This window comes from Cucumis melo, chromosome 6 (assembly GCF_025177605.1).
Source record: "Cucumis melo cultivar AY chromosome 6, USDA_Cmelo_AY_1.0, whole genome shotgun sequence".
NCBI classification, from domain to species: domain Eukaryota; kingdom Viridiplantae; phylum Streptophyta; class Magnoliopsida; order Cucurbitales; family Cucurbitaceae; genus Cucumis; species Cucumis melo.
In genome coordinates, this window is record NC_066862.1 from 28,022,653 (window position 1) to 28,035,465 (window position 12,813).

The 12,813-nt window shown below is 31.3% G+C and overlaps 1 long non-coding RNA gene across 1 annotated transcript; it reads left to right on the top strand.

Annotated features, from left to right (window-relative positions):
- The first annotated feature begins 12,021 nt into the window (after nucleotides 1–12,021).
- LOC127149944 (uncharacterized) lies at nucleotides 12,022–12,614 on the top strand. The gene is made up of 3 exons (XR_007821818.1): nucleotides 12,022–12,181; nucleotides 12,255–12,350; nucleotides 12,432–12,614. It is a non-coding gene; the product is annotated as an uncharacterized LOC127149944 (long non-coding RNA).
- Nucleotides 12,615–12,813: the final 199 nt, after the last annotated feature.

Below are 12,813 nucleotides of genomic sequence, written 5' to 3' on the forward strand. Positions count from 1 at the left end.
GCTAGGGAATCAAAACTAGAAAAAGAGAATGTAAGAGGGAGTTGTGCAACAGGTGTTCGTCATTGCATCGCAACTGCGAGGGTAGTGGCGTGACGAATATGGCAATGGAGGACGTTAAGGTGTTTTGAGAGAGCAAGGGAGGTGGCTGAAACTCAAAAAGCGAATAGGTTTAATTCTAGGCTACGTACTTTTCCTTGCTATATATACTAAACCCTAGATATATATGCTATCCATTCAGTTCGATTTTTTTAGAAGTTAGAAGTCCAAAAGTATACCAAGAAAAGGAGAAAAAGAGAGAGAAAGAAAATTGAATTCGAATTAAGTTTAATTTAGTGTGAAATTTGAAACCCTATCCCAAAAACTTATGTGCTGAGGCGGCAAATCCAAAAACATGGCCTATGATAAGGGTCAAAATTGGGATGGTCAGAAGTCGGAACTAAAGATGCGGCTTTTGAATTAGAGAATTAGTTTGAGAAACTGATAAGTCGCTGTTGGTGAGGAAAATTAAGGTGGGGAGGTCCCTCCTTAGCATGTGCCATAGGTACAATATAGGCATGCATGCACCAAAACTTTCAATCCTCCCCAAATCCCTATTTTTGACAAAAATTTTCTATATCATTCGAACACCAAATTCCCATGCTTCATTGAATTTATCCTTATAAATATCTATAGAACTCACATCAATATTAATACAATCTATTTTAACTCTTACTACTAGAAAATTTCTTTTCCTACAATATGATATTGAAATCTTCCTTCCAAGGTTAATTATGATATATTTTCTAAATTTTAAAATTTTTTATTTTTAAAAGAAAGAATTTAAGGTGTTATAGCCAAAACCTTGTGAAAAATAGATGAGATTTTTTTAATAATAGGGGGACCCTCTAGCCAGTCAATATATCATACCCAATCATACAATTGTGCAGTATATTAAACCCTAAACCCTAATCATCTCACGACAAACTTCTTTTACAATAATTTTGGTGCAGATTTCCGACCATTCACTTAACAAAAATCTTTAATCAACTAATTTGGAATGTGCACCCAAAATATATATATAAGAATGTATGAAATATGGATACTCTAATCTTTTTATTGAATATCTTAGTTTTCAATTTTCCTACCAAATAAGCTCTAGTTTAGTAAGTTTAATAATAATATAGTTGTTTCTCGATGGTGTTAGAAGAATCCAGGAACCCGACCAATCTGAATTATCCAACTCAAACATGAAGGTTGAGATAACTTTTTTTTAAAAAAAGAAATTGGATCGGTTGGGTTGGATTTTTTTATATAAAAAAAATTAGAATTTCATGTCATTCATCGAGTTCAGAAATTTTCTGACCGAGTTGACTTGAGCTATGCTCTTGTTTTCCCCTCACTCTTTAAGTCCTTTTATCACAATAACTCACAATTCTATGGGCTAGTTACAAATAGGGCCCCCACAGAATGGTTCACTCAGTAAACTGGCCCAAATAAATGGGCTAAGCCCAATCAAGAGACAAAACCATTAATAACAAAATAAAACATTAATAACATTATTGTTCCTATTTTCACTTAAGGATTATAGTTTATATATTAACAAATTCCATCAATTCATAAGATATTAAACTGTACATCTTGTCTTTTTTTTTTCTAAAAGAAAACTGAACTTCCCAAATTAGACTTCAAGTTCAATAAAATCACTATGGATTTGATGTTACCTTTGTGGAGATTTTAGAAGAAAAATCCGTTTGTCCCCTCTCTAGGAGTCATAGTCTAATGGGTCCCATTGATAACAATAAAGGAAATGCAATACACATTTTGAACCCAAAGTAACAATAACATTTTTTTTTTCTCTTGAATTGATAGATATGAAAGTTAGACTTTCATCAAAATGAAAGATTTATCATGGTACTCTCATGGACTGAAATACCTAACCAAAGAGTTTAGAACTTCAACTTTTTATGAAAACTTGTTTGGCCAACCCATAACATCAAGATGTACTTTTTAATCATTTTAAAAATCTTTTGATGGGAAGTTTTTTACTTTTGGAGTTCTTCTGCTAAGTACAATTATAATTATTCTTTTTTTTTTTTTTTGAAAAGGATAATTATTCATTTCAAAAGGACAACTATCTAATAACCAGTAAATAGTGTTTTGTTAATTAAGTTGGACTTTTTCATCGAGGATATTGGTATGTGGCTAATATCTTTAATTTTTGTCCCATTCTGAAAGACACTGCTTTAGTAGTTTTATCTTCCTCTTATTTTTGTTCCATTCTGAAAGATACTGCTTTAGTTTTAGCTTCCTCTTATGATAGATTCTTTGATTTGAAAAGATGGATTTTCTAATAGTAATTCTTTCTCTCGTTCACTATGAGTTGGTTTGTAGTGTTGTTTTTTATTGTTTAAAATAATAACAATAACAAACAGTAATTTTGTATATGGTAAAATGACGGGAACATAACTTAATCGGATAATATAAATATAACTTGAATGTTAGAGTTTTTTTTTTAATATGGTAAATTTTCATAAATATAACAAACCATTCAAATATTTACGGTCCGTGTAACAAATTCTATGAAGTTTGTTATTTCTTAAATGTTTCAAGTTTGTCATTCCGTTTTTTTCTCTGTCTTTCTTATTTTTTTTTGTCTTTTCTTTACGCTGTGATTTCTTTCCATTGTTTTTTTCTTTTTCTTTTTTTTTTTTTCACTGCCATTTCTATCGTTTTCTCTTTTCATCCTTTTTTACATTGTTTAGATTTGAAAAACAGCCAAATCTAAAGATCGTGTATAAAGAATCTTGAAAAAAATCGTTTAGATTTTGGCTACCCAATCTAAACGATCGTGTACAAAAAAATAAATGATCCGTGTAGATAAATCTAAATAATCGTGTACGAAAAAAATTTAAAAAAATCGTTTAGCCAAATCTAAACGATAGTATACCAAATAATCTTATAAAAATAAACGATCACGTAAAGAAATCTAAACAATCGATTTTGAAAAAAAATTGTTTAGATCTAAGTCAAATCTAAACAATGACGTAACCAAATTAAACAAAAATTTGAACGATAGAATTAAAAAAATAAATTGATTTGGCTATCCAAATCTAAACAACCAAATCTAAACGATCAAATCTAAATGATTGTGTACCGAACAATAGTCAAATAAACGATCGCGTACCAAATATATTAGTCGACTGTCTTTGGTATTTTTCATTATGGGTATGTGGATTTTTTTTCACTTTTGAAATTGTTCTATACAGTATAAATATTTATATTTTGCCGCTTTGTTAAATGTTTTTAAAAACTATTTTTTGTTTGGTTTGTTTTATATAAAAAATAAAAGTAAAATAAAAAACCATGTACCCTAAGTAAATATGTAGCAAAAGTATACAACTATCATTAAAAAAATTCCCCTAGTAAAGTAGACCTTTTCGAATATGGATTATTCTTCAACTTTTAATTTCGCTTTTCTTCTTTTGATGCTACATTTTGTAAATTATCCCAACTTAATAATTTTGTATTTTATTTAATATAGTTAAAGAGGCTATGTTTTAGGTTAATCAATCTTCCATATATTTATACGACCACAACGAATAGGATGTCACTATTTAGTTTTACACCACTATCTTTATTTATAGATTAGGATTTCAATTTCATTTCTATAAAATTCAAGTACAAATAGGATTAAAGAGGTTTTGAATCTCAACCACTTGGCCGAGATTTATAATATATTTTTTAACACGTTGAACTACGTTTAGTTTATTTTATTAAACATTAATCTTAAGACATTTTTTTTAACAACTTATTCCTTTAATTTATCAAACTTTTTAATAGAACAATAGTGCAGAAACAATTAACTTCTAGAAAAAGAGTTGATTTTAATTACTACAATGAAATTTATTTGTTTGACCTAAACCTTGATCACATTTAGTTTTATACATACATGGTAAACATTTATTAGATATATATCGAATTGAAAATTTTTATGATTAGTAATATTTTTAGTACAATAATAGTGAAAATTGAGATTAAATTTTTGAGCAGTTGAATTAAACTTACTTTTATTCCGTTCAATTTTAATACATAATGGAAGGTATTTAATTATGTGTAAATTATAGAATAAATATATGGAAATAAATGCATAAAGTTGGGTGGAGTTGGATTCATACTTATCAAGTACATATGAATACAAATACAATGGATATCAAAAAGTTAAGAGTAACAATAAATAAAAAAAGTAGTGGGAAGTTATTATAAGACTTTATAGAAAAGAATGCATATTTATATTTAAAAGAGAGTAGGAATAAATAATTAAAGGTGGTGGGGGAAAGGGTAGGGAAATAGCAAATTTTAGTTAGATAAAGCATTAAAGGGGACGGTGGAGTAGAATGAGGTGAGGGCCCACTATGACAAGTGTAAAATGAAAAAGAAAAGGCTATAATAAATAAACCGTCCTAAAATTTCATCCAACTCAACTTACCTAAAATATGAACTATACATTAAAGTTAGAAGTTTGTAAAAGAAAAAATAAGAACAATTTAAGTAATTTTGTCGACTTCTGAGATAACTAAAATATTTATCTCCAAATTAAAACTTTCTAATTCTTTACCAGTGTTAACATTTTTTCTTTTTGTATGTTTATGTCATGTAGTAGACGATTCTAAAATAATTAGAATCACTTTGTTATGAAAATTACTTTTAAAATATTAAATTAGAATTTTAAATACAAGGAAAGTGATTTAAAAAACATACACATATATACTCTCCTCGTATTTTTTCCTCTTACTCATATATTCTCTAATCTCTTGTCTCCCACCCTTACATCTTAACTGTGGCAACTTCTAACCCTCCACTAGAACAAATATAGCCTTTAATGTCGCTTGGGAAAAAAGAAAAAAGACCATTGGTGTCGGTTTTGAAAAAGCGGATCTTTAATGTCGGTTCTCCACCGACATTAAAGACAAAGCTTTAATGTCGGTTTTAAAGCGACATTAAAGGTCCGCCATTTTGAAAACCGACATTAAAGGTCCATTTAAATTTTAGTTTTAATATTTTTATTTTTTGAATAAATTTAGATACTTTAATGTCGGTTTTCCACCGACATTAAAGGTCCATTTAATTTTTTTTTTTAATAATTTTTTTTTGTGGAAAAAATAACATTTCTCTCTCTTACTTTACCTTTTCGACCGTCTGCTGCTATACGAAATCACATTCGACATTCCCTCTCGTCTTCTCCGAACGATTCCCATCCATTTCTTCTCCGAACGATTCCCATCCATTTCTTCTCCGATCAACGCCACCATTTTCATCGACGCCACCATTTCTATCGCTGATACCATTTTTATCTTCTCCAATCGTTCTGTTCGCCCACCCTTGGAATCAAATTCGGCCGCATTTCTCTCCTTCTAAAGAAACTCATCCGCTCGTCCGCGTTCACAGCAACCAGCAACCAGGTTCGGCCACCCTTGGAATCAAATTCGTCCGCGTTCACAAAAAATATCCTCTCACATTCTCATTCTCCCTCTCACATGCGACGGTAAAATTTCCATCTTCTTTCAAGTGGTCGCGATTTTAATTTGGGGTTTTTAGCATGTTTTAATGTATTGTACTTGTTCATTCTTGTTCATCAATTCGAAATTTTAATGTATTAGTTTTAGGTTTTAGCTGTTACCAGGATATATATGGAAGATTAACAATGTATTAGTTTTAGGTTTGAGCTGTTGTGGTAATTGAATGTGTGTTTTCTTATTACTATCAAAAGGGCTTGCTCCGGAGATTCCTGAGGATCTTTACCATTTGATTAAGAAGGTTGTCTCGATTAGAAAGCATTTGGAAAGAAACAGGGACAAAGACTCCAAGGTACAGTACTCTATACCCACTTTATATAGTAATCAATTAGGGATTATAATGTAGATTAATTGAAGATGAATGGACATTAGCCATAGTTAGAAATGAATATATCGTCAGAGATAGGGAGATTAGGAAAACTATCAATTTTGTGATGAAGTTAGTGGGCAATTCTGTGAGCAAACTTGTCTCTCAGTCTCTTTCACCTTTCTGTAAGTGATTTCATGTAGGAGAGGAGAAATTTCAGTCTCTTTCATGGGATGTTTTTATTTTTAATTACCCTTCTTTGGTCTTTAATGGCGTTGTGTGTGATTTTGGTGGAGTTTAACTACAGCCACAAACACTTTTTGATGTTAAATTCAGTAGTCTGGATATATTTCTGTATTTACTCATCAGAGAAACATATTTCTGCATGTTACAAGAAAAAGTTTCATATTTGGAATACTTTTCGGTGCTATTCAAGGAGTGGTGAAAATCTAACCACTTTTTGCTCCCAACTTGTTAGACTTACAACTAAAGTTTCTTGCCATGATGTAACTGTTAAGTGATGGTTTAATATTGATGTTGATTTGGTTGACATATTTGGTTCTATTTTGTCCTGGAATTTTTTAGTCTACGGGTATTCTTTTGGGTATTTTACCTTTAGTCTTGAACGTTTTACCATTTTAAAGGGACAGGTTTTATATTCTGCTAATTTTCCGCATCATTGTATTGGACAATCGATCATTAGTTTAGGTAGGCTGAGCAGAAATATCTTCTTTAGAAATTATGGAATGCATTCTTCTCAACGGATTGGAATGATGGAATCATGTAATCAATTGACTCTTGAAAACATCAATGGCTATCTCAAATTTATTGTGTGCATCGTTAGTTTAGTTGATATATTTGTTTGCTACCATTAATTATTGTAGTTTTTCACCATTCTTTGTTCAAATATCAATAGAATACTAGAAATCTGTAATTGCATTGCTGCCTCTTTGAAGATTTTAAGTCAAATCTGTGGTTATTTTTGCTTGAGAAACGGTTCTTTCTAGTTTTAATTAGTCTATTAAACTAGGTAATCATTCTAGTATTTTCTTTCTTGATCTTTCCTCTTCATATTAAGATCAGTGAGGTTCTTTCTAGTTTTGATTAGTCAATTAAACTAGATAATCATTCTAGCATTTTCTTTCTTTATCGTTTCCATTCATATGAAGATCAGAGTAGTTGTATAGTTTGTATTGACCTGCCTGGAGTAGTTTATGTTCCTTCTGTTATAATTTCATAAAATTCATATTGTTTTGTGAGAATATTCTGGTCTTCTTCCTTTACTTTTACTATAAAATAGCACATTAAACACACATTTCAATGTTGAAATTTACAAAACTTGTAATCGAATTATTTAATATTTTTTTTTATTTAAATTGAATGAAAATTTTTAATCTCTAGATTTTTTAATTACTCTTAGGAATATATAATCTGACTTCAAGAGCATAGGGTTTAAGTTTAACACCTCTGAAGTAGAAAGATTAGGATGAAAGGGACATCACTATGATTTGTAAATTCATTATCTCTCCATATATTATCATCATCTTGTAATATCTATAATTTTAATTTTTGAAATGCTTATCTTCCCCCCTTTTCCTTTTTTATTTTTTGGGAAAAATAAAATGAAAAAGACATGTCAGTTAAAAAGTGAAGGGATGGTTAATGGCAGCTCCTGCTTGTCGATTTTGTTAGCAGTTTTCCTTACTTTGATGCATTCTTATTCTGACAAAAAACTTACTATATAGGCTTCAATGCTGCTCCATCAAGTCGTAAAAAGTAAGAATAATAATAGTAAAAAAGTATTATTGCCTCTTGAGATCGTATTCAATTTTTCTCGACCATAACTCTAAATCTTAATCCGACTACTACTAATAAAGTAGGTGGGGCTTGCTTCTCTCGTACTGGATCTTTTTCGCCTCCGGTGAGGTTTGTGGCCATCCATAGCTTTTGAATAAATTTTCTTTTTCAGAAAATAATCATAATAATTAATAATAATCCCATCTGCAACTACGATTGACTTTTTTGGATCCAAACCTGAAACCTTAATCGTGACTGTAATTCGGTGCATAAGACAACAATTACAATTCTAATGGCCTATTGTTTAACGTATTGTTGTTTATTGACTTTGTGCAGTGAGGAGTAATTGATTGATAGTTAATTTTAATTCGATATCTTAATGGTTTATTACACTATAAGTTGAATGTTTCAGTTTAATGGTAATTGGAATGTCAGAGAATTCAATTTCTCATATATGCAATTCTTCTACTAAAAATATCCTAATTAGTCCAACTTACTTGGTCCAAAAGCCATCAAAGCCCAAAGTCTATAATATGCCCAAAACAGTATTGAGGTGTTCTTCACTTTCAAGTTTTGGGTGTCGGAAACTTTCAAGGATTCAAAAGCTAACTTATAGAGATTCAATATTCTCACAAAAATATTAAATAATTAAACAGTATTGATTTTATGACTATTTAGTTGTTTTTCATTTTCTTGCAAAATATGAGATGAGAATATTAAAGTTTTAACTTTTGAGCTTAATATTATAAACAATATGTGTGAGATGAGTTATGCTTATCATTTTACTAACAATTTTAGCTTAATATTATTGTAGTTTCTTTTCGGTTTATATAGAACTTGTTAGTTTTTGGAATGTGGGTTCAGTTTAAGTTTACTTAGTTTCGTTATTTTCTCGATTTTTTTTGTAGATTAAATTGCATCTTATATAATATGGATAAGTCGTGGATGCAAAAGAATAGAACGTCATCTGAGTATGCTTATGGGGTTGAGATGTTTATTAAAAATGGGTTGAAGCATTCAAAGACGTCGAATGTCATGGCATGTCCTTGTTTAAAGTGTGTGAATGCAAAAACTTTAGATGTGAATACAATTAGAGATCACTTGTTTTTTAACGGCATCGATCAGAGTTATCAAGAATGGATTTTTCATGGTGAATCACTACCAATAAATAGAAACAATGAAAGTGTCTTTAGTAGTGTAAAAGAAGAAATTGACGAGGATGACGTTGATGACACAATTGGAATGTTTGAGGCTGCACATAATTATTTTAATGACAAGTCAGAAAATTTTGAGGAAGTTGTAGATGATGCCAAGAAACCATTATATCCTAATTGTACGAATTTTACCAAAATATCTACGTTGATAAAGTTATATAATTTGAAAGCTAAATTTGGATGGAGTGATAAGAGTTTCACTGAGTTATTACAATTAATTTCTGACATCTTACCTACTCCCAACGAATGCCCTACTTCTACTTATGAAGCAAAAAAAATTTTGTGTACTCTTGGAATGAAGTACGAGAAGATTCATGCTTGTAGGAATGATTGTTGCTTGTTTAGGAAAGAACTGTCCGATGCAAATGTATGCCCCTCTTGTGGTATGTCAAGATGGAAGATTCCTAAAAATTCAAAGAAGGAGGTTAAGAATGTTCCAGTGAAAGTCATGTGGTATTTCTCTCCAATTCCAAGATTTGAAAGAATGTTTCGAAGCAAAGAAACATCAAAATTATTGACGTGGCATGACAGAAAAAGAGAAGTGAATGATCTATTACAACATCCAAAAGATGCATTATCATGGAAAAAAATAGACAATTTATGGCCAGAGTTTGGGTCAGAACCTAGAAATCTACGTCTTGCTCTTTCCACAGATGGGGTAAATCCGCATGGTATCTTTATAATGTATTTATGTTTAAAGTTCGTAATATAACTGCTATATTTATGGTATGTCATTACTTTGCTTTGTTTAAGTTCATAACATAATTGTTATGCTTATGTATGTTGACTTTGCTTATTAATGTATTTCCATTTTTTGCAGATTCATAGATGGAGGATAGCAGTGAGGATGAAAGAGAAATGCTTCCAGAAGTAAGAAAGAAATCATTTGTTCCACGTGGGCCAACTACTATGTCTGAGTTGGCCTTAGTGAGAAATTCTGGACAAAAGTTGCCCATTCAATTTAATGAACACGGACAACCTGTTGGAGCCACGTCTAAGAAAATGCAAAGTTACATTGGTGTGTGCGTTCGACAACAGATTCCTATCACATACAACTCTTGGAAAGAAGTTCCGAATGAGCTAAAAGATAAAATATATGATTGTATATCGGTATGAGTTCTATTGTTATGTTTTTCATATAATGTAGTTTGCTTTACACTCTAAGTTTAACTAAGCTTTTCTTTTTTTTTTGTGTAGATGTCGTTTGATTTACAACCCAATGCTAAACATTCTATACTTATGTCTGCATCAAGAAAGTTTCGAACGTTCAAGACGACGTTAACTCAGAAGTATATACTTCCGTCTAAGGATCAACCATCACTCTTGCAGTTTCCTCCCAAAATCTATTCTCATATAAATCAAGAAGATTGGGAATCGTTTGTGGATGCTAGACTAAGTGAAGAATGGGAGGTAAATAAGTTTAAATTTTCAATGGAATTAGAATTGTTTTGATATCTACCTACAAACTAATACGTTGTACAGGATTATAGTCGTATTCAAAGGGAAAGAAGGTCGAAATGCGTATACAATCACCACATGTCACGTAAGGGATATGCTAATCTTGCCGATGAACTAGTGAGTATTTCTAATTAAATTGAAGAATTTATCTTAATATGTTGTTGTTAATTAATTATGTATCTTTTGTTGTAGAAAATAACGCATGATGTTTCCTATCGATCAACTCTTTGGAAAGAAGCACGGAAAGGAAAAAATAATGATTATTTTGATGATGCTACTCGAGATTGCGCCTCTCGGATTGTAAGTATACTTATGATTACAATATATAATCTTTTGTTAACGTAACTGATGATGAATTGTTTTATACTTGTATTGTTTTATAGGATGAATTAGTTGCAACAAATAAAAATGAGGACATCTTGACTGACGCATTGGGTTCCAAGGAGCACGGTGGACGTGTAAGAGGCGTGGGTGCTTTCGTCTCTCAATCACAATATTTCAAGACAGTAAAAGGGAAGGAGAAAATGTGTGAGGATGACTCGAGGTGCAAAAGTGACAAGAAGAGAAGTAATCACTCGAGGTCATCCATTGGAAGTATTAATATAGATCTTGATGCCGATGAGGACACACCTACCAACAAAGGAGTTGAGGTAATTGACTTTGTTGTCACTTTTAGTTTTTTAACTATATAGGATCAATTGTTCTTAACTATGCTTTTAATATTTGTAAAGGGAACACCATGCCAATTGTCTATAGGATCCATTAATAATATTGTTGCAGTAGCCACGATAGTTGAGGATAACATTGGATGTCCCAATGTTAAAGTTCTAGTAGACGTGGTTACGGGAGAAAATTTGACTATACCCAATCCAGTGAAGGGAAAGATAGAGACTTTAAATCAAGCATTGGGTAACATTATAGAATGGCCTCGTCGGCTTGTTTCTACGATCAATGACAAACAAGTGTGTATCTTTTTTTTACTATTTAAGTTTTGATTTTATTTGTATATGTATTTTGAATTTAGAACCTTGGTTGTGATAGGAGCATTCAACTAGGAAGGATGTCGTATACCCTTCAAATTATACTGACGTTAACGGCATTATTAAGCTTTTAAATAGACATGCCATGAAGAACATGGAGGATGTAGACATGATTCGCATCCCAATGAACGAGCACATATTTGGAAGTGACAAATTTGTTTATTTAGCTCGTGAAGATTTGTTGCATTACTGCGGCATGGTTGAAATCGGCTATATGTGTATACTAGCGTATATTACGTAAGTAGACAACTTATACTCATCTTTATCTCCAATACCACTTTTGTAGTTAGTTTGTTGATATTTTAACTATGGTTGCTTTTACTTAGATGTCTTTGGGATAAATGTGACTGTGCAAAGAATTTTTTTGTCATTGACCAATCAAAAATATCGTCACATATCAAAGATCGTGATCTTCGATCCAGAAATTTAGCCAACCAGCTAGAAGCAGTTAACTTGGAACAGAAAGTGCTAATTCCATATAATACCGGGTAAATAAAGAAGAGAAACACATTAATATATTTCCATTGAGCTTAAATGTGTACTCACATTGAAGATGTTGTTTATTGTAGTTTTCATTGGATGTTGCATGTTATCGATCTTCGTGAAAATTGCGTTTATGTTTTGGACTCTCTTCGGAGTAAAGTCAATGAAGACATTCATGGAATCATAAATGTGTAAGTGTATTTACTTTATTACTTCTTATTTAACTTTCTTGTCTTCTAATGTTTAAAAATATTTAGAGGGTTGAAGACATGGCAAGCGAAACACGATCTACAACGCTATCGATCAACTCCAAAATGGAGACCTGTAAAGGTAATTTGCATTTACAGGTTATTACTTTTTATGAAACATAAGATTAATTTGTATTCAATTGATATACATGCAGTGCCCTCGTCAATTGGATTCTGTAGGGTGCGGGTACTACGTGCAAAAGTACATACATGAGATAGTGCATAATTCTAGTACTTCTATTACTAACCTTGTAAGTTTCTACTTTAACTTTTTACATATTACAATTTGTGATCCAAACTCATACTTTCCATATCTTTCTCTTTGTGTGTAGTTCAATACCAAAAATGCATATAGCCAAGAGGAGATTGATGAGATTCGAACTGAATGGGCAGCTTTTGTTAGCAGATTTGTGTAAGTAGTTGCTTTTTGTAGTTAGGTTAGTAGTTGATTTTTGTAGTTAGGTTAGTAGTTGATTTTTGTAGTTAGGTTAGTAGTTGGTCGAGTTAAGTTTTTGTAGGGGACGGCAGTCCTATAGTTTTTTGAAGGGCATGTGGTCCCGTACTAATTGTTGTTTGTTAGATAGTTTGTACCTATACTTTAGTTAGTGAAGGAACCTTCTATTGTGTTTATAAATCACGATCTTATATATTATCTTTAATGGCGTTAGTGTGCTTGTATTTTAGTGTTGGATCTTATGCATTGTAGGTGTTTAC